The 27,476-nt window shown below is 45.1% G+C and overlaps 1 long non-coding RNA gene across 3 annotated transcripts; it reads right to left on the bottom strand.

Annotated features, from left to right (window-relative positions):
- LOC141582440 (uncharacterized) lies at window positions 1-26,764 on the bottom strand. 3 transcript variants are annotated; one of them, XR_012515283.1, is made up of 3 exons: window positions 26,676-26,764; window positions 8,637-9,405; window positions 1-7,864 (listed from the first exon to the last, which is right to left on the bottom strand). It is a non-coding gene; the product is annotated as an uncharacterized LOC141582440 (long non-coding RNA). The 3 variants fall into 3 exon arrangements; XR_012515284.1 differs by having other exon boundaries at window positions 1-8,873; window positions 9,284-9,405; XR_012515285.1 differs by having other exon boundaries at window positions 9,284-9,405.
- Window positions 26,765-27,476: the final 712 nt, after the last annotated feature.

The following is a 27,476-nucleotide window of genomic DNA, read 5'->3' as shown; positions in this document are numbered from 1 at the left end:
TTTGTCCTAAAGTAGAATGACTGGTGGTCCCACAGAGGAAAGAACAAAAGTATAGGGCAAATAACTACGGAGATATAAGAAGATTGCAGAAGATTTGTTAAAGATGAATCTCCGGAAAGAAATCTTATGTGTGATCAAATTGGGTAAAACTAGAAGGGAATTAGTTGTTAAGTTTTTCTAAAAACTGAGCATTAATATCAAAAGTACACTAATGCAAAACTACAATTTGGTTCTCTGTTATAGCAACAGTTTTCTTGAAGTATTATCTGCTCTTAGTAGGAAATAGTAAAAAGTTTTTCTTTACATTTTTAAGTAATTGTGAAAAGTAAAAAGTTCCTCTTCAAAGTTTCTCTTTTTGTTAAAGAATAAATGTTAGAAATAACAGTTTCTTTTAAAAACTAGCTTCCTTCAAGCTCCCTTGCTTTTTGCTAGTAACTCTTTGTTAAGTCCTGTGTAGCTGTTAAATATAATAAGGGAATAACTATATTCTATGCCCTTGTACTTTAACCAAGTTATTTGTTCTGGCCGATAGCCTGCTCAGACATGTCTGAATATGCCCAGCCATTTCCCAGCTTACAGTTCACACCTCTTCCTTATTTGGAAATGTTATTATTCTCCTAGTTTCCCATAAACAACCCGCTTCCTTTCTTTGTTCTCGATCACATGTTTACCTATTTAGGAAAGTTTTAAGTTTTAGCCAATCAGGATCAGTCTAGATTGTGCAGTCCAGCTATAGCCAATGGAGATAGGACACATCAGTAAGGACCCAATGCATCAGGAATGAAAACTTCTGCTTTTCTTCATTTGATTTGCTGTCCTGGCAATCAGACTTCCGAGAAGCACCCTTTCTGCAGAAAGTAAAATCACCTTTCTGAGAAAAGTTCTTTGTCTGAGCGCTGGTTCTTCTTTTCAGCACTGAGGAACAAGCATTTGTTTCCAACATAATTATTCTGGGAAACTGAAATTTCTTGTGCTTCATGTTGGCTTTATTAGATCTTTGATCACTTAAGAAAACTGAGTTATCTGATTCCATGAAAGGGTCATATATGCAAATTAGCCCCCAAATGCCAAAAGAACCAGGAAACCAAAAGAGGCAAACAAATCCAGTTTGTCAGTTTGGGGAGATTTATGAGGGGAACTTACAGACGGAAGTATGGTTTTGGCCAGCTGTGAGACAGGTAGCTCTCCATACCACAATCCCCCAGACTCAGGGCTTATATCTGGGAGAAAAAGCATGCCTGCTCTGGAAGGAATGTGTAGGTGGCTACAGAGGTCACAGTCCTATCATTTCTGCCACCGGCCTTGTTTTGAAGGAAATTTACAAGGAATAGGTGATCATACATAAAGAATAATGTGGTCAGAAGCCTCAGGATTACCTGAAGTCAGGAATTCAAGACCAGCTTGGCCAACATGGTGAAACATGTCTCTACTTAAAACAATACAAAAATTAGGCAGGCGTGGTGGCAGATGCCTGTAACCCCAGCTACTCGGGAGTCTGAGGCAGAAGAATCCCTTGGACCTAGGAGGCAGAGGTTACAGTAATCTGAGATCATGCCATTGCACTCCAGCCTGGATGATAGAGTAAGACTTCATCAGAAAGAAAGAAAGAGAGAAAGAAAGACAAAGAGACAGAGAGACAGAGAGGGAGAGAGGGAGGGAAGGAGGGAAGGAATAGTGTGCCTGCTAGACATTTTAGGGGTAGCCAGGAGGATTAAGCTTTAAAATAAAGTCACTCTTGTCCTCACACCTCTCTATGAAAGAGCTAAGGTTTTATCTACAAGTATGTAACTTTCCATATTTGCCTTTTGAGCCTCTTAATCATCACTCTGGTTAAGTAACTAATATTTCATAGCTACCTGTGATCCTATTTTGATCAAGTGCTTTAAATCTTTGCTTTTTTGACAAACTTCCCAAAATCAAATCCTAAATTACTTCTTTTAAGAGACAAATTAAACTAATTACGCTTATTTAATATGTTAATGATATGGAAAGCATTGTCAAATAATAAACATTTAATCTTCTTGGAGTTATATTTGCATGGCTATGTTATTAGTATATGTTGCCTGAATTGTACAAAATTTCTAGAAATTTGCCATTAGTCATAATTTTAGTTACTATGTTAAAATACAGGTCACAGCAATAACCACATGTTCTTGTAAGTTGTGTCATTATTATAACGAACTCCCATCAAATCTTTAACCACGGTCATTTTAAGTCTTGTTGTTCACAATTAATTACATTATTCTAATCCTTTTCTGAAAGCTTTTTGCAGGCAACTATAATTCTAAACTGTGTGGCTTCAACTCTAACAAGTACAAGTTTCTGATAACTTTCAGATCATATCGTTAAACTGGCTAAGAATTTCCAGAAATCTAATGAAGAAACTGGTGGGATGATGAAAGTGCTCACAAGATCATATAGACCAGACCAAAGCAAAATGGAGTCATAGCTAAACACCACATAATCAAACGGAAACTTTAAACATACAGTGGGTTTCCAAAACACGCCAGTGTTTCTCAACCTTCATTTCTTTTTTTCCCCTCTAAGGAGCCTTTTTAGATGTCGAATTAATTATATGAAACTGAATAAACTGATAAAGAAGAATTATAGGTTTTTACATTTTTTGTTTTATTTGAAACATTACTGGTTCTTTTGATATTTGGTTTTGCAGATTTAAGGAAACTTTCTGAATCTATCTATAACTTACAGCACGTTGGTAAAGTATACCTTTGTGAATAGAATTGAAATACTGACTATTTCTCCCTACCTGATTCCTCCAGAATTTGGAAGCTAATTGTGAGTATTCTTATTTTTATGGCAATGTAGTTGTTTGGATAAGTTCCATAAGAATCTGCTCCCTTTATAGCATGACACAATTGGAAATGTTGGTTATATTACCAAGGATGTCTTGCTCAGGATGTCATATTTGAGAATGTATGTGAGATGAACCTATAGTTTCTGCAGGCAAAGTCTGAAGTCTTCCTTGGGTTGGCTTCCTCACTTTAAGAAGTTTTAAAAAGTCCCATCTGAAATTCTTTATGAAAAATCTCTGCAAAGCAAACTTAAAAGCAGCCTATGTGGTCAATCCATGTTTTTGTTGTACCTATTCAGATAATTAGGCCACGCTTGATGAGGCTAAACCTATTTTGCAAATAAATTCATCGTATTTTGGTTATCTTTGGAAATGAAGATGACTGTGGATAGAAAAATTATGTTTCAAAAGAAAAACTACAATATACCTATTATTAGATTTTAGCCCTGTTCATTGCTTTCAAGTTTTTATTCTCTAGCTATATACTGGAATAGACCCTGAATTCTTCTAAGTTCCTTCAATCCAATTTTCTCCCATGAAATCACTAAGAACAAGAACTGCTCTGTTCTTGAAGCCCTAGAAGCTGAAGCAGGACAATTCAATGTAAATTTAGAGGGCAGGCCGGCACAGTGGCTCACGCCTGTAATCCCAGCACTTTGAGGGAGTAGTGGGGGTGGACTATGTGAGGTTATGAGTTCAAGACAAGCCTGGCCAATGTGGTGAAACTCTGTCTCTACTAAAAATATAAAAATTAGCCAGGCATGGTGGCAGACGCTTGTAATCCTAGCTACTTAGGAGGCTGAGAGGCAGGAGAATTGCTTAAACCTGGGAGGTGGAGGTTGTAGTGAACCAAGACCACACCATTGCACTCCAGCCTGGGTGACAGAGCAAAACTCTGTCTCAAAAAAAAACAATTTAGAGGGCAGCCCTATGCCTGATATGTGGGCTGCACAGAAAGTTCATTCACCAAAATGCCGAGTGCCATAATCAGAAACATTCAAACAGCAAACCAGGGTAAGAAATTGTTGACGTCTTGCTGTGGACAGCTTTTCCCAAGATGTTGGAACTAGACTCCCCGTTATTGTCCCTCTTACGTTTTCCTTGTTTATACATACCTCTTTCTCTTGGCAGGGTAATGATATAATTAGAGTTTCACAGTAAGTAGCTTCTGAGGGTAACTTGGCAGAGTGTTGGATCTGTCACATCAAACCTAAATCTTTACATGACCTAAGAAATCCTTTAATCCACCCAGTGGCTAACTTTAGCAACTTTCCCAATGAACCCGTTTGTTCAAATTACACCAGTGCTATAGGGTTAGATTTCCAGACCTACTTGTTCTTTTTTTTTTTTTTTTTCCCCAAGACAGAGTCTTGCTCTTTTGTCCAAGCTGGAGTGCAGTGCCATGATCTTGGCCCACTGCAACCTCTGCCTCCCGGGTCAAGCAATTCTCCTGCCTCAGCCTCCCACCTAGCTGGGATTACAGGTGTGTGCCATGGCACCAGGCTAATTTTTGTAGTTTTAGTGGATACGGGGTTTCACCATGTTGGCCAGGCTGGTCTCAAACTTCTGACCTGAGGCAATCCGCCTACCTCGGCCTCCCAGAGTGCTCCAATTAAAGGCATGAGTCCCTGTGCCTGGCCTTCCACTGGTTCTTACTCAGTGTCCCATATAGACCATAGCATAGCTACCTATTAGCTGAACAGGGAAGAGTCTGTGAAATTTCTGACACTTCTTATTGATACTTCTTGTAAATACATCGGGTATTATAGAGACACCATTGCAAAAATTAACCAACAGGTTATTAGGTTAAAATGAGTAGGTTCCTCGTCTGATTTATTCTTTTATCTACTTGATTTTAGCTGGTTTGGTTTATGGGGATCCTGGCTAAAGAGAATATTCCAAACTCTTGGCATTATCCTTCTGATAGTCATAATGGTAGTTTCCATGGTGCACTGTCTTCTCCCAAAAGTTTTAAATATTTGCATTCAGCCATTCATTGAATGTCATATAGTCTTTCTTCTACTGGAATGGTAAAAACTGAAATATGTGATTATGAAGACACTGTAATTTATGAATGACACATTGAAACCACAAATCCAAAATGATAATGAGAGTTAGTGCTAATGCCCTAAATTTTGGTCATGCCCTCAATCTAGGTAAGAAGGCAGGGAAACTGTTAAACAAAAATGATAGGAGGCTATTGTTTTTTGTTTTGTTTTGTTTTTCTCAAGACAAGAGTCTCACCCTGTCACCCAGGCTGGAGTGCAGTGGCACAATATCGGCTCGCTGCAATCTCCAAGGAGGCTGTTGTTTTAAACTGAGCCCCTCCTCTTCCCCAATCGGCCAGAGTCACTTGCTAAATAGCATGTAATCAAACTAAAATTTTAACAATGCAAATAGATCCCAAAATGTGACAGTGTTTCTCAACCTTCTTCTCATTGTTCCCCCTCTAAGAAGCCTTTTTAGACTCTTCCCCCCAACCACATTTTCTCATGAATTTTTAATATCACAGATTTACTGTGTATTTGTTTATGCATTCTATGTGTATCTATGTCTTACATTAGAAGAAAAAGATTCTTTTCTACTGCCCTCCAAGAACCAACTTCTGCTCCTGAGAGTCATTATTGCCCCAGCTGAGAATTCATAATCCAGACAATGATCACCAGTGATTTGATGGTGAACATTGGCATGCTGAGATCTGCTGACACCATCTGAAGTCACCAATCATTCTCTCCCTCTCTCTTTTTTTTTTTTTTTGAGATGGAGTTCTGTCACCAGGGTGGAGTACAGTGGCTCAATCTCGGCTAACTGCAACCTCCCCTTCCTAGCTTCAAGGAATTTTCCTGCCTCAGCCTCCTAAGTAGCTGGTACTACAGGCACACACCACCATGCCCGGCTAATTTTTGTATTTTTAGTAGACATGGGGTTTCATGATGTTGGCCAGAATGATCTCTGTCTCTTGACCTCATGATCCACCCTCCTCAGCCTCCCAAAGTGCTGGAATTTCAGGCGTGAGCCACCTTGCCCAGCCCAATCATTCTTAAAATTGTGGAACAGACCCTATGGGCCTTCTGAGATAAGGTAATAGGAAGTAAACGCCACCACCTAGTAAGCATATTTGCAAAACAAAGAACAACGAACTTGAATCTAATCAAGTTTCCAGCTCTAATCAATTTAGAAGAAACACAAGGATAAACTAGCATGTTAAAAACAGCAGGAGGAAACAATCAGTTAAACCCAGAATATACAGAGTTCTGCAGGATAAAGGACCCGGTTGACTCAACAAATGAAAAACACTGGATGGAAAAAAAAAAAAGAAGAGGAGGAGGAAAGGAAGAAACTAATAGATTAGAAGAGATTTAGAAGGCACATCAAGCAGACGAAGCGTGTGGGTTGTACTGAATGTGTTTTAAATGTGAAGGAATTGCTGAACACAATACAATTTCGTGGAGTGTGCTGATGCCATTAAGGTTTTGGTTTTTAAAAGTCCTCATCTCTCAGAAATGCATTCCATTGCATTTATGGGTGGATTCATATAATGTCTTGAATCTGACTTAAAATATTTTAATCCCCTTCAAAAATGCTTGGGATAACGCGAGAAAGGCAGAAGGTGAAGAATTGTCAAGGCAAGCTTGGTGGTGGTACAGCTGGATGGAGGTACCCTCGATACTATTCTCATCTCTACATCTTTATATGTTTAATATTTTTCACAATAACAAGTTTTTTATTATTTGTTCCACCTAAACATTCTCAGACGGACATAAAATAAAGAGGGTGGCTAATAAACGCCTTGTGGGAATCAGAGTCCCCCAGTCTAGGACCTCAGAAAAATGCCAGACTGTCAAAAACAGTCTTTTCTGCACTGGAAATAACTTGTCTGCTTTTACTTTTAAACCCTGTGGTTATTTTTGAAATGCTAGTTTATTTTCCCAAGGATGCCTGAAACAATGATTGATTTTAGAAAACTATTTCCAGGCCACATTTTCTAGTTGTACTTCAAAGTAGAGTCGTTGCTCAGGCCTCCATTTCCTCAATGTTTCCTCGTCCCCTGCCACTGACCACTCTGCCTCCTTGGGGCTCCTCCCCCTCCTCCAAATACTCTATCTCCCTCTTCGTTCCTCACTCCTCCTCTTCCCCCTAGTCCATACCAGACAGACAGGGTCGCCACTGTTCTGGGCTAGGCCCCTGTTTCTTTTCACCCAGGGACAGAGTCCCCTGACTTATGTTACCATCACTCTGCGGTTGACTCCCACGTCCCCCTCTCCAGCCCAGCCTACTCTCCTGCTGATTCTCCAAGATGTTTACAGCCTGCTGGGTGCCTCCATGACATCCCAGCATCACCTGTTCCGAACTGGGGCATCAGCTTTCTTTCCATGCTACTCCCTTCTCCTGAAGTGACTACCTATAAACAGGGCCATTATACTCAGACATTAGAAGGTGGGATATAAAATAGCTACATGGCATCAAACTTGGGTTTCTGTCCTTTGACCAATTCACTTAACAAATATTTATTGAGTGACTACTATGTTGTCAGGCACTGTCCAGACACAGCAGGCCCTGGGGACATAGCAGTGAAAAAGACAAAGTCTCTGCTCTTACGAAGCTGCCAATAAATAGGCAAGTAAATATGGAACATATCGGGGCAAGGCAGTAGAGAGTGATGGGGTCGATACAAGAATGGCTGCTCTGAGCATGTGACATTGGAGTGGAGATCTGAGTGAAGTGAGGAGGTGAGTCATCTGGACACCTGCAGAGCAGGATTCAAGGCAGAGGGAATAGCATGTGCAGAGGCCCTGAGGCAGGAGCATTGTGGCAGATCCTAAGAGCAGCAAGCAAGGCAGTAAGACTGGATTGGAGTAAGTGGGAGGTGGTAAGAGATGGGATCAGAGGAATATCAAGGAGCTTGCTGGTGCAAGAGTTTATCGGTCTCAAGAAGGGCTCTGCGTTTAGTCCTGGCACAATGGGAATCCATCCGAGGGTCTTGAACAAAGGAATAATATTATTTCATTGATGCTTTTATCACATCCCTCTGGTTTCTGGTTGGAAAATATCCTGTAGAACATAGAAGTAAGGAGACTCATTAATGTATATGTCCATGATACCCCATTCTCATCCTGGTATGTTTATCGTGTGATAGGAATGTTTGTTGTTGTCTTTTGGAAGTTAAGGCCAGTGCATCCTGAACCCCCTGCATGACCAGTTTAGAAGAGGGCACCTGCCCAAGGCTTCCATGCTCCTATGTGTGCTTTGTCCATGGTAGCCCCTAGCAGATCACGTCAGTTGTCACAAGCTCAGGAGGTAAGAAGCTGAGTGCTCCCTGGACCAGGGTCCTTGCATGAGCCATCGTGGGTGCCTGAATCTCTCTGCCCTCAGCTTCTCTCACGTCTGGCTCTTTCTCCTCTGATCCTACCTTAAATGTGAGGCCTTAGAAACGTCTCCTCTGATACCCTATGTAGGTGGCATCCCCTTGTTATTCTCCACCATTTTTCTCTGTCCATTTCTGTGGCATTTATTACACATCACATTCATGCTTGTTCTCTAGTTGGTGGCCCATCTTCTCCCCACTAGACAGCAGAACTGTGACTGTGATCTTGCAGCCATAAGCAGAAAGAAAGAGGTCCTCAGAGAGGCCACTTGGGAGTCCTGACAAAGCAGAGCCTGGAACCAGACTTCTTGTCAAATGACAAGGTAATAAACCCTGATGGTTAGGCTGCTGTTGTTGAGTATTCTGTTACTTGCAGCCAGAAGCATTTCAGTGGGGCACATTCTGTTTTACCAAAGAGAAGACAGAATCTCAGACTAGAGAAGTTACTGGAAGAGATACCTCGGCCTTCTTCCTTGCTGTTCTCCACTGACATGCCTTCCTCTCCCTGCTCCTGCATCCTCCTGGCAAGGACAGCCTTCTCATTTAAGGTCCACTCCAAGCCCCCTCTTCTAGGAAATCTTTGATCCCACCAGCCACAGGGATCTCTCCCCTCCCTCTGCATTGCAGTGGACGGTAGGTGGGGTGAGGAGGATGCAGGCAGGGATCCTGGGCAGAAAGAGCTGCTCCCAACACCTCCTGGAGAGAGAAGACTTAAACATTTGCCTTTTTAAAAGCTGTAATTATTTTTCATGTTGCAATTAGGCTTGGTTTAAAAAGAAACGTGTTAATTATTCTATTTCCTGCTGAGTCTTTGCCAGAGCAGCAGCTCATTTCCCGCTCCCCCAAAGTGCTCAGAGGTTTTGCCGTGCCCAGGATCTGCAGGGCACACAGGGCTTTCTCTGTGCTTGCTTAGAGATCACAGCCAGAGCAGTGCTGAGGTTGCTGCAGGCATCACTGCTCTCCAAGCCGCCAATGGAAAGTGAGGCTGTTGGATGCAGCAGACCTCCCTGTCCCAGTCTCGGGGGACACCATTCTAGGGTCCCTGAGGCAGCAAGTAACTTCCTATTGAAATCTGAGCCCATTTCTCTGGTCAGGGGTGCTCTCACCAGGAATTGTGGGAGACACGGAGGCCCAGGCCTGGGTGGAGCTTCCTGAGATGGCTGTCGTGGGGAACCTTCCTCTGGGCATGACTTTCCCTCCTGTTTCTCATCAGGTCCTCTCAAGAACCCTGGGAGATAAGAAAGGAACAGTAATTGTGCTGGAATAACTAGATATTCACATGAAAAAGACTGAAGTTGGGCACCCCATATGCAATAATTAGCTGAAACGAATCAAACACTTACACGTAACTGTTAAAACCATGAAACCCTTAGAAGAAGACTTCAGGGTTAATCTTTGTGATCTTGGACGAGGCAATGATTCCTTACATGTGACACCAAAGGCACAAGCAACAATGACCAAAAAAAAGTTGAGTTGGACTTCATCAAAATTATAAACATTTGTGCTTCAAAGAGTGCTATCAGGAACGTGAAAAAAAAACAACCCACAGAATGGGAGAAAATGTGTGCCAATCACATATCTGATAAAGAACTTGTATCTAGAATATATAAAGAACTCTTACAACTCAATAATAAAAGGACAAATAACCTAATTTAAAACTGGGCACAGGACTTAAATAGACATTTCTCCAAAGATGATATGCAAATGGCCATTAAATACATGAGACGACGCTCCGCATCTTTAGTCATCAGAGAAATCAAAACCAAAATCACAATGAGATGCCACTTCACACCCACTAGGATGGTTAGAACAAAAAAGATGAACAATGACGAATGTTGGCAAGGATGTGGAAACTTGGAACCCTCATGCACTGCTGGTGGGAATGTAAAATGGTGCAGCTGATTTGGAAAGCAGTCTGGCAGTTTCTCACAAAGTTAATTATAGAGTTATCACATGCCCCAGCAATTCACTTCTCGGACTATACCCAGGAGGATTGAAAGCACATGTCCACATCAAAACTTGAGCCCAAAGGTTCAGAGCAGTATCATTCATAATGGCCAAGAAGTGGAAACAACCCAGATGCCCATCAACTAGTGAATGGATCAACAAAATGGCATATCCATACAATGGGATATTATTTGGCAATAAAAAGAAATGATGTTTTGATTTATGCTATGACATGCATGAGTTGAAAACATCGTGCTCGGTGAAAGAAGCCAGACACGAAAGGCCATCTATTGTATGATTTCATATAATGAAACTTCCATAAAAGAACAATCCATAGAGATTGGTGGTTAGTAGGGCACAGGGAAAGGGGGGAATGAAGAGGGACTGCGAATTGCTATGGGGCTTCTTTTGGGGATGATGAAAAGTTTCTGGAATTGATAGCGGTGATGGTTGCACCACTAATTGTCCTTTTAGAAAGGGTGAATTTTATAGGATGTAATTGCACACTGAATTGTACTCGATTGTAAACTTAGGAAGGGTGAATTTTATGGGCTGTAATTGAATTACATCCCATAAATTGGGATGTGATTGAACTGTACACTTAGAAAGGGTGAATTTTATGGGATGTAATTTGTGTATCTATTTTAGAAGAAAGAACCCTGGGAGCTGCAGAGGCTCCCTCCCTTCCTTCCTGCTGGTACTTCCCTCTCCACCCTAGTCCAAGCCACCAGCCTTGAACTGAAGCCACAGCCATCAGCTGGGCCTGCGGCTCCCTCTCCTGCCCACCCTACCCCCAGCACCCAGAGAGCTCTTTTTGAAATGTAAATCACATTACGTGCCTCCCGTAGGTAAAATGCTCCAGCACTTGGATTCAAATTCAGTCTTCCATGGCATAGAAGGCCTGCGCGATTTGTCCCCTTCCAGCCCTGACACACCCCCATCCCACATCCCCCCGAATTGTTGTCCCACAGACAACAAGGGCTTCTCCCTGGTCTTTCGTGGGTGGCCCCCTCTTGTTCAGATCTCAGCGGCAATGTCACCTCCTCTGAGAGGGCACCCTTTGAAGCAGCTTCTTGGCTTCCCCCAGCGCTTCGCCCCATCTTCCTCCTTCACTTTCACAGCCTACACTCACCTGGTTCACTTGTATGTTCACCTATTACCTCTCTCCACGTCTAGAATGTAAGCTCCTGAAAACCAGGATCTAGCGTAGCGCTTGGCATGTACTAGAGTGTTGTCCAAAAGAACACCAGGAGCTTTATTGGTGATATCAGTTTGCAAACCAGGAAGAGAAAGACTCCAGAGTAGATTGAAGGGGCTCTCTCTTTGAAGAGGGAAAAGGCAGGTTGGTTTTATGCCTCACAGGGTCCATATTACACAATAAAGTCATACATATTCATTAGGTTTGGGGGAAAGCTATGCATATTTATGAGGAGCGCCGAGTACACGTAGAATGGGTAAAAATATATGTGACATGCATCCCATGTTTACTTGGAGCAGGTTTTGGCATTAAAATGAGGTGGAATCAGGCCGGGTGCAGTGGCTCACGCCTGTAATCTCAGCACTTTGGGAGGGCAAGGCGGGTGGATCTTCTAAGGTCGGGTGTTTGAGACCAGCCTGATCAACATGGAAAAACCCCATCTCTACTAACAATACAAAATTAGCCGGCGTGGTGGTGCATGCCTGTAGTCTCAGCTACTCGGGATGCTGAGGCAGGAGAATCGGTTGAACCCGGGAGGCAGAGGTTGGGGTGAGCCGAGATTGCACCAGTGTACTTCAGCCTGGGCAACAAGAGTGAAACTCTGTCTCAAAAACAAAGGTGAGGTGGAATTTGGCTCTTTACAATAAAAGATGAACTACAGAGCACAAAGACAGTCTGTGTGCAGTTCCTGTAAGCTACTGAAACTGGCTTCAGGTCTGCAGTTGCTTTTCAGGAAAGAATGTTTGTAAGGCAGGTCCACTATCCAATCAGTTATAGTGATCTTGGTGTAAGTCAGAGTTGAGAGGGGTCAGACCATTTTCCTGATGGCTCCTTAGGGAGTTCGGCAAGAGCGTGCTTTTCTTTTAGCTACTGTAGGAATTCAGGGAGTTGCCATGCCAGTTGCCCCAAACCCTCAACCCAACCTGTAGGTATCTTCTGTTTTCTTAGCCTTAGGATCCATCTTAGTTCATAAGGGAGTGTCTCAGATCACAATCTCAATACATGTGTGTTAAATGAATAAATGAATCATTGTGCCACTTAGCAGAGATGCATCGTTGTTGTCACGTTGCCTCCCAGACCCCCAGGATCTCTGTCTCCCAATCTGTAGAGTAGGCCATCATGGGACCATTTGTGGGAATTTAATGAGATGATGCATGTCAAGGCCAAATGGCAGCTTCTTTCCATATGGGGTGAAATATCCAGTAGGAGGGGCGTTTTTGTGGTTTGAGGAGAATATTTGACTACTGGACCTCCATAGGAAATTTTGGATTCGTGTTCCAGTCTCAAAGGCAACCCGTTCAGGGGGCCTGGCTGTTTGTGGACTTGGTGCTAGATAGCAAATCACAACCCCAGAAAAGAGGTGTCCACAGCAAGAAACACGTCTGATTCATTTCTGTGTCCCAGCAAAGCTGCTGAGACCAGGCCGGGAGTCCACAGTCTTCAGGGTTCGAGTGCCTGATGGCTACTCAAAAGTGGATTCTCCCGGGGAAGTGGTGAAGACCAGGGAAGTGCTTCCTGGAAGCATGCCAAACACCTTGCTGTAAACTTTCCTGCCTGGAACAGGCAGACTGGAAGGCAAGGCTTAAATTTCAGGGGTGCAGGGGAGGAGGACCTTTCTATAGACTTCCACCCAACAGTGAACCACATTGCCTGCAGTTGAGTCCGGGGAGCCTGGAGGCCAGGCTGCATCTGGCCAGGACCTAAAAAACAGCCCTGTAGAGTAGGAAGTTGGCCTGACTGACATCCAGGCGTGGTGTTCTGAGAACCCAGAGGAAGCTGGGTCACTGGGGCACCAGTGGTTTCCAGCTTGGCTGCCGCCTGCCCCATAAAGATACCGGTAGGAGGGGACATGGGTGCTTTTCGCTAGTCAGGTGATCCTGGGCAGACCACAGGAGCTCATTTCCCCTCTTAAAGCTTCAGCTTTGGTCTGCCGGCAAATGGAGTCGAACCAAGTGTGCTGGTCCGTGGTCTGCTGAGAAGGAAGTAAACTCGTAGCCCAAGGAGGATTCCAGAGTTGGTGCTGTGGAGCGTGGCTGGCAGGCCTTGATCTGACTCCATTTTGGCATTTAGCAGCTGTGCCACCTCGGACAAGCCACTGACCTCTCAGGACTTCTTTCCTCATTTAAACTGGGAACCTAAGGTTTGCAGAACCGTCTGAAGGACTAAGGTGCTCCACACAATGCATCCAGCAGGAAAAGGTTTAGAAGAAATTATGCAAAAACTAATTTTAACATTAGGATAGGAAAACATTTTTGGGAAAAGTTACAAAAAGCAGCACAAACCACAAGGGAAAGGAGTTGATTTGATTAAAATTTAAAACTTATGAGTGAAAATGACCGACCACCAACAGAAATCATCAGTCAAAGCCAGGGGGATATTTGTAATACATGTAACAGACAACAGATTGATAAACAGAATGTTATAAAGAATTCCCAGAAATCAAGGATAAAAAGACAAATAGCCAAGTGAAAAATGGGCAAAATGAACAAGAAACTCACAGAAGGAGAAACATTACGAGTCAAAACACAAATGAAAAAGCACTTGACGGCCGGGCGGGTAGCTCACTCCTGTCACCCCAGCACTTGGGAGGCTGAGGCAGGTGGATCACTTGAGCCCAGGAGCTCAAGACCTGCCAACATGGTGAAACCCTGTCTCTACCAAAAAAATAAATAAATTAATAAATACAGAATTAGCTGGGCGTAGTGGTTCATGACTGTAGTTCCAGCTACTCAGGGCTCTGAGGTAGGAGAATCACTTGAGCCTGGGAGGCAGAGCTTACAGTGAACTGAGATGGCAAGGAAGGAAGGAAGGGAGGGGGCGGGGGAGCGAGGTAGGGAGAAGGAAGGAAGGAAGGAAGGAAAAAGGGAGGGAGGGAGGAGAAGGAAACACTTGACTTCATTAGTTATCAGGGAGGTGCAAATTAAAGCAAGATACTGTTTCATGCCCATCAGGTTGACAAAAATTTAAAAGTCAGACCATACAGGTTGTCAACCTAAAATAATCAAAAGGCTCAGGATCCAGGCTACGTAAGCACCAAGTGTGAAAATCAGACCCCAAAGAAGAGTGATCAGAGCTCCCTGGTGTGGGTGAAGGTGAGGATGGCTTCTATAGGCAAAAACAGGTGCTGAGTAGAATTAGAACATCTTCCATATAAAGGCTAACATATTGATACAAGATTTAGTTGGCTACCGATTGGTTGTACTCTAAGGGAGTTGCTTAACATTCACTTGTAAAGAGGTAACAATCACCAGGGTCTCTGTCTCCCATGGCATTTAGTCTAGGTTTGAGTAAAGCGTAGTGAGTCAGATTCATGTGTAACATTTCAACCCAAAGGTCAGAAAACAGGAGTCATTTGCCAAGGAGGAAGAAGAGCTGTGTTATGTGACTCCGTTTCCAGGGCTTAACTTTTCCCCTGGGCATAATAAATTTGGAAAGTCCTGAAATGTTCTTTTCTTTTGACAAGGTGTGGGGAGGATGTGGAACACAGGAGCTGGCATACACAGCTGGGGAGTGTAAATTAGTCCAGCCACCGTGGGCCCGCAAACCATTCTTAGGTACACATCCTAGGAAATCTTGAGCAACTACACAATAGAAAGATATCGACAGGTGCAAAGCAGAATTGTCTGTGATAACCCCATACCAGAAAACAACAGCCCAACTCTCCATCAACTGTAGAATGCAGTGGCTAGCCATCTTTCTCTGCCGAAGACCAAACGGCAACTGTTTCGACTTTGGGGGTCCTACAACCGCTGCCACAATGATTCGATTCTGCCATTGTCGAGTGAAAACAGCCCTAGAGAGCATATGAAAGAATGAGTATACTTGTGTTCTAATAAAACTTTATTTACAAAAACACACATAGGCATTGGGTTGGATTTGGCCAATGGACCATAGCGTGCAGATCCCTGGTAGAATGATTATGCACATTGTGGCATATTCACACAGTGGAATAATATTCAACCATGAAAATTTTCTACAACAAAATGAAAGAATCTTAAAAATGTTGTGCCCAGGCACGGTGGCTCACGCCTGTAATCCCAGCACCTCGGGAGGCCAAGGCGAGGGAATCAGCTGAGGTCAGGAGTTTGAGTCCAGCCTGACCAACATGGAGAAACCCCATCTCTACTAAAAATACAAAATTAGCCAGGCATGGTGGTGCATGCCTGTAATCCCAGCTACTTGGGAGGCCGAGGCAGGAAAATCACTTTAACCCAGGAGGCAGATTTTGTGGTGAGCCGAGATGGCACCATCGCACTCCAGCCTGGGCAACAAGAGCAAAACTCTGTATCAAAAAAAAAAAAAAATGCATTTTAAGCTAAAGAAGTCAGATACAAGAGGATATATTCTTTTAATTCAACTTATAGAAATCTCAAAGCCAGACAAAACTAGTGTTTAGGGGTACACACCTAGATAACAGAAATATCAACAAAATTGATTAAGGGATGACCGTAAAAGCCAGGACCATCGTTATCTTTAGCAGGATGCAGAGAGTTGTGATTAAAAGGAGAACATAGGCTTCTGGAGCCCAGGCCACTTTTTGTTTCTTGGTTTGGGTGGTGGTTACATGGATGCTCATTTTCTTTTTCTTTCTTTTTTTCTTTCTTTTTTTGAGACAGGATCTTACCCTGTCATCCAGGCTGGAGCACAGTGGTGCAATCACAGCTCACTGCAGCCTTGACTTCCTAGCAGCGTCAACTTCCCAGGCTCCCACCTCAGCCTCCCGAAGAGCTGGGACCACAGGTGCTTGCCACCGCACTGGGCGAATTTTTACATCTTTTATAGAGATGGGGTTTCGCCACAGTGCCCAGGCCAGTCTCGAACTCCTAGGTTCAAGCGATCTGCCTGCTGAGCTTCCCAAAGTGCTAGGATTACAGGCGTGAGCCATTGCACCCAACCCATTTTAGAATAATTCATTAAGCTGTACTTTTGTATTATATGTACTTTTCTGTATGTTTATTATTTTTCACAATTTTTTAAAATGCGAGAGCTTTTTTTTTTTTTTTTTTTTTAATTGAGGCATCGTCTCACTCTGTTACCTAGGCTGGAGTGCAGTAGGGTGATCACAGCTCACTGCAACCTCGATCTCCTGGGCTCAGGTAATCCTCCCAACCTCAGCCTCCTGAGTCGCTGAGACCACAGTCACACACCACCATGCCTGGTTAATTTTTTGTATTTGGGGTAGGTACGGGGTTTCACCGTGTTGCCCAAGCTGGTCTCAAACTCCTGAGCTCAAGCAATCTGCCCACGTTGGCCTCCTAAAGGGCTGGGATTACAGGCATGAGCCACCGGGCCCAGCCAGAGAGCTTTTAATGTTTATTCTCACATCCCAGTGTTTTTCACACACAGTGAAAGGTGTTTTAGGAGCTAACTGCCCTCAGGAAGGTTCTCACCCAAGGCTCAGTGGAGAGTTTGGCTGGGCAAAAAGGCTTGGGATGGAAATGGGCAATTAACCGCCAAGGAAATTGCCCACTGTGCAGAGAGAGAAGAGCGATGGCTTTAGACTCAGGAACAATACCTTATTTAAAAGGGAAGTACCTTATGTAAGAAGAGGGGGTTAAAGCTAAAATCTAGTGTCCAAGCTAGGACTGGAAAGATAAAAGCCACCTTCACTGCCAATATGTTCCTGTTTAAACCTCCTCCTTAGATTGTTCTAACACGGAGCTGGGGGTGGTGAGTTTTTGAAGGGTAGTTTCCCTAGTTACAAAGACCCACTCTTCTTAGTCCTAGGAGTGACTCATGGCAAATGCTAAATATGTTCTGCACGTGTGTGTTTGTGCACATGCTAAGCATTTGAAATGGCTCTTACAGATACCTACAAGACCATAAAGTATTAAAATTATTTTGGAAAGCTCATTAGCAACCAAGAACCTAAAACGTGTCCCAACCCTTGTCTCAATATCCCTACGCCTAAGATTTGTTTTCACATGATGTTATCAGAAATTTGAAATAAGTTTTCACGGAAAAATTTTCATCACTCTGTGATAAACCTCAGTGAAAATTTGGAAACCACCTAGTGTCCAAATATAGAAAATGATTAAGTTAACTGATTCCAGACACATGATGAAACATCTTAAAGGTTATTAAAATTCTATTTAGGAAGAGTGGGTAATCACCAAGAGGGTAACCAGATACAAAACTGCAACTACAGGGTGATTACAGCAGTGGCAAAAACAAAACCTTATACACAGAAAAATATGATGGAAGGAAATCCAAAATAATGGTAAGCAGTTATCTTCAGGGGACAGAAATAAAATATGGATTTTTTTCTTCTACTTTTCTGGAAGGAATTTTCCCAAACTATCAAAAATGATGTAAGTAATTTTTAAAAATTGTAGAAGAGTAGGTGAATACAAGTATGCATAAGGAAAGCAAAAATCACAAAGTTTAGTGTCATGGGACAGGAGAGCCAGGAGGGAAACTGACGCACAGAAAGGGGTACCACTTGTTGAGTCCTTTTATAGTTGATATATCTCAACACTGGGTAGCTAGCAGGTACCTAGCCAGGGCTCAGGTGCAGTTCTATCTAAATTCTGTGCTTGTATTAGTCCATTTTCATGCTGCTGTAAAGAACTGCCCGAGACTGGGTGATTTATTTTTATTTTTATTTTTTTGAGACGGAGTTTTGCTCTTGTTCCCCAAGCTGGAGTGCAATGGCATGATCTTGGCTCACCGCAACCTCCACCTCCCAGGTTCAAGCGATTCTCCTGCCTCATCAGCCTCCCGAGTAGCTGGGATTGCAGGCATGCACCACCACACCCAGCTAATTTTGCATTTTTAGTAGAGACAGGGTTCCTCCATGTTGGTCAGGCTGGTGAGACTGAATAATTTATAAAAGAAAGAGGTTCAATGAACTCATTGTTCGCCATGGCTAGGGAGGCTTAGGGATATTTACAATCCTGGTGGAAGGTGAAGGGGAAGCAAGGAACCTTTGTCACTTGGCCGCAGGAAGGAGAAATGCTGAGGGAAGCGGGAAGAGTCCCTTATAAAACCACCAGATCTCATGAGAACTTACTATCGAGAGAACAGCATGGGGGAAACCACCCCCCATGATTCAAGTACCTCCACCTGGTCTCTCCCTTGGCATGTGGGGATTATGGGGAACTACAGTTCAAGATGAGATTGGGGTGGGGACCCAAAGCCGAGTCATATCTGTGCTCTTCCTGAGATGGAGTAGTGACCCCATTTTAAGGGCCTGCAGCCCCCCACCACCAAGCATGAAATAAAGAAAAATCTTGAGTTCCTTCAAGAGAAATGTTAGGCACCTAGCTAGCTGTGAGAAGTAAATGAGCAACTTAATAAGCAAGAAGGTAATCGTAGCTTAAAACAGTCGCCAAGAAAGTTAGAGTCAGGAGATGTTTTGTTCACTGTAGAAACTAAAGATAACATCTTAACATATGTCCCTGAGTTGTTTTTCAGAATCCTGGACCCCCACCAAACAGATCCACTGGCACACAGGCCTCAGAGAAGGGGAAGCTGAGGACTGAACGTGGACCGCCATTCTGTGTTCTAAACTTCTTCCTGAGGGGCTTGGAGGAGGCCACACCCACAAGCCGGAGCTAATACTTTTTTCTGCTGATCCCAGACTTTTAGACAGAGCTTCACCTCGTTAACCAATCACAAATCAGAAAATCTTTGAGTCCACCCATGACTTGTGGCCCCCACTTTAAGATGCTCCACTTTTTTAGGTCAAACCGATGTATAGATGGTATGACTTTGCCTGTGACCTCTGCCTCCCACCTTTGAAACCCTTAGGCCATCTGAGAGTTCCTGTCTTATGCACGAGCTGCCTGATTCGCCTTGCTTGGTGCCCTGCAACATGTGCCTCACTTTCTCTGGTTGCGGTCCCGATGTCAGCGTTTGGCTTTGCTGCACCGAGTGAGGGGACCCCAGTTGGATTTGTTAGCATTGTCCACTGACCACCTGCCTCCAGATTCTCACCATCATTCATTTCCTCAATTCCAAGACACTTTCTCCCCAGCATTTTAACATTTCTTTGATCAAGGTATTTCCCACAACTGACAGGGCAGCTTGTTTTTTTCACTCCCAAATGTCATTAAAGCAACGGTTCATTTATAATCAACGCTCTCACAGAATCAAGGAAATATTAGGATTGCTACATTTTACTGAGTGGTTAAGTGCCGAGGACTTTGCATAAATTCCCCAATTCCCTACAGCAACTCTCAGAAGGAAGCATGTTATTTACCAGTTTGCATATGAAAATCGTCACCCAGAGAAATGAGCACATGTCCAAGGCCACCCAGGAAATAAATCCTTCAGTCTGGACTTAATCCTCTATGCCTCATGCACTCCAGTGCGTCTGCAAAACATTCCTCTTCTGCGACTTCCACTGCCTTCATCTGCACCTTCACCTTCCCCAGCACCTGGTTCCCAGCACAGGAGTTCCCACCTCTCCCTCACCCAACACACACATCTAAGAGCAGAGCAGTTCGCTGCAGATATTAAATAAGTACTTGTAATGGAGTCATCTAATCTCCTTCTAAGTGACCACCTATCCTTCAGTCAGGCCCTTTGTTTCTTGGAGAGCCGACTCCATTCCTGCTTTCATCACAGACAAGTGCCTCAAGCCTGGCCAATCAAATGTCATATTCCCTTAGTCCTAGTGATTGCATCAGAGGTGGGCAACAGACGCAAGAAAAGCAAATGAGACATGCTTTGACCCTTCCTGAGAACTTAAGAAATCTACTAAGGCTCTTCCCACCTAGAGAGGAGTAAGGGAGAAAGTGGAGGAGCTGGAGCTGCTGCGGCCATCTTGTGACATGAGGCTTGGTCACCGTGTCGACACTAAGGAAGTAGAGAAGGGAAGAGAAAGAAACCGGGTCCTGGACTAAGCCATGCCAAACAGTAATCTTACCCCAGCTATGTTGGTTTAGGTGAAATCTTCTGTGCTGAAAGCTCTTCAACAAATCCTCAGTGTCTGGCAATAACATCCACATTCCATTATTTGGCATCCAAGGTCTTCCTGATGTAGTTTCAACCTGCAATTTCAGTTTCTAGGCTCCTCAAATCTCCCGTAACCCAGCCCTTCAGTTGCGTTGTATCGCTTGCTCTTTAGCAACAGACCATTTTCCTTCTTAGAAGCTTTTGTATATGCTGTGTTTTCTATCTCAAATGGCATTCCCTGCCCACCCCCACTCCCACCACTGCCACATTGAAATAAAACTTCCTAACAGTCTTAGATGTCCAAAAATTGTGCATTTCCATCACTAAGGGTATCACAGAGGGATGAAAGGCCTTCAGAAGGAATGTTACAGAGAGAATTCTAAGTATCAAATAGGGTTCGGTTCAGTTCATGGTTTCTATGGTCTAGTGTCAGTGACCACCTGTGTCAGAATCACCAAGGGGTGATGGTTAAAATGCAGGTTCAAACATCTAAATTTCACCCTAGACTTACAGAATCAGAATCTCTGGGGATGGGCCCAGGGAATCTACCCCTTTATCAAGATCTTCAGGTGATTCTAATGCTTGTGAACACTTGGGAACCCCTAGCCTAGAAGAAAGCTGAGTCCCTTTAGCCCTGCAATCTTACAAAGTCTGGGTTTTTATCAAAGTTCTCAACTTCCCTTCCTGCCAGTTGCCTTATCTTGAAAATTTCTGACTTCCTTCTCTTTTCCCTATGGCCTCTAATCCTTGAAAATTATTTCTATTGTGCTGCTTTAGGTAAGGAGGGATGCTTATTGTAAGAACTTAATTAGTGGAACTCTGTTGCCTCAGCTATTCCCTGCGATAATTTGTGTGCATGTCACATGCAGTCTTACTACCATAAAAAGAGTTCTGCCCAGCGATTCTCCCAGAATGGAGTGTGTACATTTGTTTAATGCAAATCAAGTCTCCACACTTTCCCCTATACTACTCCTTCTGCCACAGATGCCACTGATTTCTGCATTCCTTTAACACACGTTCTTCAAACACCTGCTATGTGTTGGCCATCAGCTTGGTGCTAGGAATACCGATATTTTACAAAGAGCCAGTCCCTGTCCTCAAGGAGCTCAATTTAGCAGGAGAGATGGTTACGTAAATAATCCAGCAAATGCAAAAACTAAGACATGTGCTTTTCATTCATTTGTTCATTCACTCATTTTGTTGTACACCAGAAATATATGAGCACGCACTATATGCAGGGTGGTGGTGACACAGTGACAGACAAAAGGACAAGACCGTTCTCTGCTGGAGCCCTCATTGTAATGGGAGACAGACACCCACCAAGTGAACAGATGAATGCAGTGACAGCTGGTGGCAGGATCTGCGGCGAGGAAGATAAGACTGAACAATGTGAGAGAGTTGCTTGAAGCGGAGGAAACCGTACCCGGTATGACCGAGGTGGTCTTCACTAAGGAGATGACCTTTAAGTTGAGCCCCTGATCCACAATGATGAAAGGCGTCACCAAGAAAACATGGGGCGGAAGTGGAGGACAGGTCCTGAGATGACCTGGGCCGGCTCAGCTCTTCCCCCTCTTGCTTGCAATTCTTGAGCAGAATGTGCCGAGACTATACCATCCTGAGATAAGAAGGAAATGTCCAGAACAACCTGGCCTGCGTCTGCATTCATCCTAGGACAGGATGTCCTGCAATGCTAGAGCTCAGAAATCCCAGTGACAACAGAGTATATAAATCCAGGGTGAAGTTCTTTGGGGTTTCTCGACTGTGATGCAAAATGGGGTATGTGCAGATGCCCCTTCACCTTCTCTGAGTCTCCCACAGGGTCATGCTTCCGTGAGCCTTGGGAGACTGGCTGGCCATGAATATTAGGCTCTGTCTGTCCTTGCTGCCTATCTCTGAGTCAGTAATCTGCTTTGCCTAACTTATGGAAGTGTCCTGTCTCACTAGCGTCATCCAATGGCAGAGATCCGGGGGATCCTTTGTCCCTCGCAATGGTCTCTGCGGTGTTAGGACTGCTCCATCAGGTGGGTCTGCTCCAAGCCCTGCCAGACCTAAGAACCCTTGTAAGAACACCCCAAGGAGATGGACCTGCCAGTGTAAAGACCCTGAGGGGCTCTGTGGGTTCCAGGAACAGACAGAACAGTCAGCTGAGGGTTAGACACAAAGAAGAGAGGTAGGAGGTGAAGACAGGGAAGTGGGAAGGGGCCAAATAGAGCTAGATGCTCAGACTGCAGTGGGAAATCTGAATTGTATCTCACTTGCAATGCGTGCCTTAGAAGAGTTTTAAGCAGAGGAGTGTATAGGGGAGTAGAATTTAAGATTGGATTTAAGAAGCTACTGCAGGTCCTGGGTGAGGGTGGATGCCTCAGTCTAGGTTGGGGGCATCCATGTGGGGTTAAGAATGTGTTCCAAATAGAACTGGGGTGGAACCAACAGGACTGGTGGATGGATAGGTGTTAGTCTGCTAGAGAGTGGACCAAGTAGAGAGAGTTAAAGGCTTGAGCTAAAGGCTGGATGGTGATATACATCATTCCTAAGACGGGGTAGATGTGGCTGATTGGTGGGACAGGGGAGTGGGTATGGAGATATGTGGTCTGATGTATAGTAACAACCAGGTGGCCATGTTAGTGAGGCACCTGGATATTACCTTAGTCTGTTTTGTGTTGCTACAAAGGAAGACCTGAAACTGGGTGATTTATAAAGAAAAGAGGTTTATTTGGCTCACAGTTCTGCAGACTGTACAAGAAGCATGGTGCCGGCATCTGCTTCTGGTGAGGGCTTCTGGAAACTTCCAATCATGGCAAAAAGGGAAGGGGAAGAGGCATCATACGACAAGAGAGGAAGGATAAAAAACAGAGGAGAGAGGCCAGGCTTTTTTTAACAATCAGATCTTTCAGGCACTGATGGAGGTGGGAGCTTACTCATGACCTTGAGGATGAGGATGGCACCAAGATGTTCATGAAGGATCCACCCCCATAACCCAAACACCTCACACTCGGCCCCATCTCCAACACTGGGGATCAAATTTCAACATGAGACTTGGAAGGCACAAATATCCAAACTATATCAATGTACAAGTTTGGAGGTCAGTATCAATCAAACTATATCAATGTACAAGTTTGGAGGTCAGTGGAGAACTCAGGGATGAAGATGTAATATGGAAGTCATGGCATCTGGCTCTGACTGAGGGATGGCCATGGGTCTTGTCTTGACAGGAAGGAAAGATGGATTCTTCCTCGGGGGAATGGAGAGCAAGGTGCTTCCCATCTATTGTACCACTTAGGATTGTGAGCAAGAGAAACCCACGCTGGCTACTGAGCTGCTCGTAAACCCTAAAAAGGACTCTTGGCTGAGATACCAGAAGGAAAGAACCCAGGTAGGGCCTGAATCTCAGTAGCAGAATCTCCAGGACAGTCTGGGGATGTCAAGGCTGCAACTGCCTTCTGTCCTTGTAGGATGCTGTGGCAAACTGAGATTTTCAGGTGTAAGTTCTGAAGGACCCACATCTTGCTGGTGATGTGGGGGTGGAGGGCACAGCTGGTTCCATCAGGACCTCGTGGGATGGGGGATGGGAGGGGTGCTGTCAATGAAAACCTGGGTTCTATTATCAAATAAGGGAGAAGGGAAGCTGATCAGGCGAGATCAACAGACATCTACCACATCTGGCCTACCAGCTCAAAAATCAAATTCCCTCTGAAGATTTCTGTGACCTTCACAAATGAACTGAATGGCCCCTCCTCTGTGCTCCCTGACAATCTCTGACTTGCAAGCAGTGGCAGGTTTGTGTGTCCACCGCCCCTCCTCTCCACTGGACTGTGAGCACGCCAAGGCTGAAATGCACTCTGAGTCATCCGCAAAACCCCGGTAGCTCCCACAGAGCATGGCACATAATTGGAACTCAGTACAAATCCTGTTACTTTGAATGCGATGCTGCCCGTTGAAGATAATCTGGATCACAACCCTGAAACTTTTTCTAACGTATCATCCTCCATTCATTTTAAAGTCCAGGGTGAGCTGAGTGACAAATTACAGAGATTTTTCCCAAATGCCTTTCAAGTCACACAGCCAAATCAGTTCAACAAATTATATGTAATCAACGAGGAAATCAATAAGGACTGCAAATGCATTAAAGAGTTTAGCAGATTCATTATGTATTTAGCACATTCCGTCCAATTTGCAGGAAGTTCAGAGAAAAACAGGCTTTAGCATGTCAACAGTGCCTCTGATTGACTCTTTAGAGAAGCAGCCGTGGCGGCACAGCCTTCTGAGGTGAAGGCAGATCTGGAGAACCAGCCGCCTCCCACCCCTCTGGTACAGACAACCAGGGGTTTCATCTCCAAAGGCAATGACAGCAATCTCAAAGGCTCTTTCTGCTTGGAAATTCTACAGGAGATGACAGATGGGAGGAGAAGGAGGGAGGATGGGAGGGAGGGAGGGAGAGGGAAGGAGAGTAGAGAGGAAGAGAGAAAGGACGGGAGGAAGAAAGGCAGGGAGAAAGGAAGGAGAGAGGGATGGAAGAAGGAAGGAACAGATCAGGAGGGAAGCGGGAGTGAAGAAAGGAGGAAGGAAGGAAGAAGGGAAGGAGGGAGGGAGACAGGGAGGCAGGGAGAGAGGGAGGCAGCAAGGAAGGAGGGAAAACCAAGAAAACGAAGGAGGGAGGAAGGGAGAGCAGGAGAAAGGGAGAAAGGGAGGCAGGGAGGGAGGGAGGGAGGGAGGAATAATTCCTCAGGATCTTCCTTTTCCCTCCATTTCTCAGCTGCCTCCTGTCAATGTAAAGTGGTCATTTACCAGCTCATTCGGCAGACACTGAGTTCTCATTCTGTACTAGGTCACTTGCCAATGTCTGGGGCATGAGCCGAGTCAGACCTGGACCTGACTTCCGGTAGCTCATAGCCTGGTGGCGGTGACAGACTCAGCCATGGCATAGCCTCAACCCAAGGGCAGGATCTGACAGCCCCTGCTTGAGGTAGAAGGGGGGACATTTGAGAGGGCCCTGAGGATTGATGAGGGTTGCCGAGGGTAACATCTCACAGGGAGACAAACATCCTCAAAGACACAGAGACAAAGTATGTTTAGGGAATGGCAGGGAAGTTGATGCCCTCGGAGCGTTAAGTCCAGTGGGAAGGCTGTGCAGGGCAGGGTTTCTGGCAGGAAAGTCGGGTGGGGGCCTCAGGTTCAATTCCCTTTTATTACAGACTCAGTCAATAGGGCCCCTGATAAAGTGATTTGCCCACAGGCACCAGCACCTGAAAAAGGCTGAATGCGACCTCCAGCCATCAGCCCCAAGTCCTTCATGAACTCTCCTCCACCACAGGTGCCTCAGCCACCCCTGGCCATACATCTCCCTATGCTCCAATTCCTGAATTGGGCCGAGGACTGGCACCACTTTGGGAAACCAGTTTGGGGAAGTCATTATAATTCCCTTTTACCGACTTGGAATAAACGACAGCAAAGGCTACTTCGCGCTGGCGAGGACGCAGCACCCACAGGCGAGGACGCAGCACCCACAGGCGAGGACGCAGCACCACACTCATACCGCTCCCATGGCAGACATCGCTAATCACGCACAGCATTCTTCCACACTAATTTCTGTCTTTCTTTCTTTCTTTCTTTTTTGAGACGGAGTTTTCGCTCTTGTTACCCAGGCTGGAGTGCAATGGCGCGATCTCGGCTCACCGCAACCTCCGCCTCCTGGGTTCAGGCAATTCTCCCGCCTCATCCTCCCGAGTAGCTGGGATTACAGGCACGCGCCACCATGCCCAGCTATTTTTTTATATATATATTTTTTTAGTAGAGACAGGGTTTCACCACGTTGACCAGGATGGTCTCGATCTCTTGACCTCATGATCCACCCGCCTCGGCCTCCCAAAGTGCTGGGATTCCAGGCGTGAGCTACTGCGCCTGGCCCACACTAACTTCTTAACCTGCTCCAGGCAGCCAGTTGAAAAAGAGAGTCAGTTAGACAAGAGCTACATGCCTTCTCCACACAAGCATTCAATTCTGTGGGCTGTGACCACGGGTCAAACCATGAAATAAGGGAAAAGGGCAGGTACTCAGCTCAAATTCTAAGACGCTGAAGAGGATCGCAAACAATTGCCAAGCGCTAACCAGACGGCAGTGGTGCACTGTTTCGCAGCAGACAGAAGCTTCTGATTTGGTAGCTGCCACTTGCTTTTTAGGCCTTGTAACACTCCTTCAACAACAGAAAACCAGCTCTAATGAACGTTAACAGGAAAAGAATCTGCTGGCAGGTTATGTATGAGGTAGGCCTGGTTTTGAGGTCTGATTGCATCCAGGAACTCACTGGGCGTCAGCCGGAGTTTGAGCCTTGATCTCTTTCCTCTCAAGCCTCCTCTCCCCTCCACTGGCTTCCTTCCCAGGCAGAATTTCCCTTTGTGGAGAGAAGCCGGCCCCCAGCCTGCAGCCCCACAGCTCCCAGCCAAGGGGGAGAATACCTCTCTTCCAGGTGTTTTCAACCAAAGGCCTGGTCCGAGCTTTCACGGTCCTCAGCTGACTCATGGAAGGACCCAAGCCACAGGCACTTCTCGTGGGAAAAGGGCTCCTCCCAGGAAAGGGGAAGTGATAATACCAGAGGAGAGGAAATAGCGGAGACACACCGGTAAGTGTTTTGATGACATAGAACAGCTAACATCCATTACACTAATGACTGCCCACTTCATAGGGTAAGGAAACCGGGATGTGAGGGCGAAGCAGCTTATCCAGGGTGGAGTGAGGAAGGGAGCCCATTGTGCCTCATTCTCTTCTCTTATGTTTGCTGTTCCCCCACCCCAACCTAAGAGAAATAGAGGGTTAAGAGAAAGGCCTTCCCTGAAGCCCAGGGTTAGGCCTGCGTGCAGGAGATGCCCTGGCAGGAGTTTTTTCCAAACTGCCCGTGGGACTGGAGCCCTGCAGAGCCCAGCAGCCTCTGATGAAAGGTCTTCTACTACTTCCACACCTTCTTTAGAGGGCTGAGAGGAGCAGATCCCTGGCCTGTGCTCTAAACTGTGGGGCCGACAGAACGCAGCCACTCCCAAACCTTGGTATACAGCAGGATCACCAGGGAGTCTGCTGAGACGCAGAGTCCTTGGGCCCCTGCCTTAAGTTTGGTGCTGTAACTTTGGAATGGGCCCTAAGAGGTGACTGTTTAAACAGGCTCCCTGGGCAATGCGGATGCAGGTGGCCACTGGGGCACACTCTGAGAAACTCTGGTCACATGGGTTTTGGGGTCTGATACATGCAGCATTCAGTAGGTGCTC

Source organism: Saimiri boliviensis, chromosome 20 (genome assembly GCF_048565385.1).
Source record: "Saimiri boliviensis isolate mSaiBol1 chromosome 20, mSaiBol1.pri, whole genome shotgun sequence".
Lineage (NCBI taxonomy): Eukaryota > Metazoa > Chordata > Mammalia > Primates > Cebidae > Saimiri > Saimiri boliviensis.
Note: the sequence above shows the minus strand (reverse complement) of the source record. Positions and strands in the feature narration are given on the sequence as shown.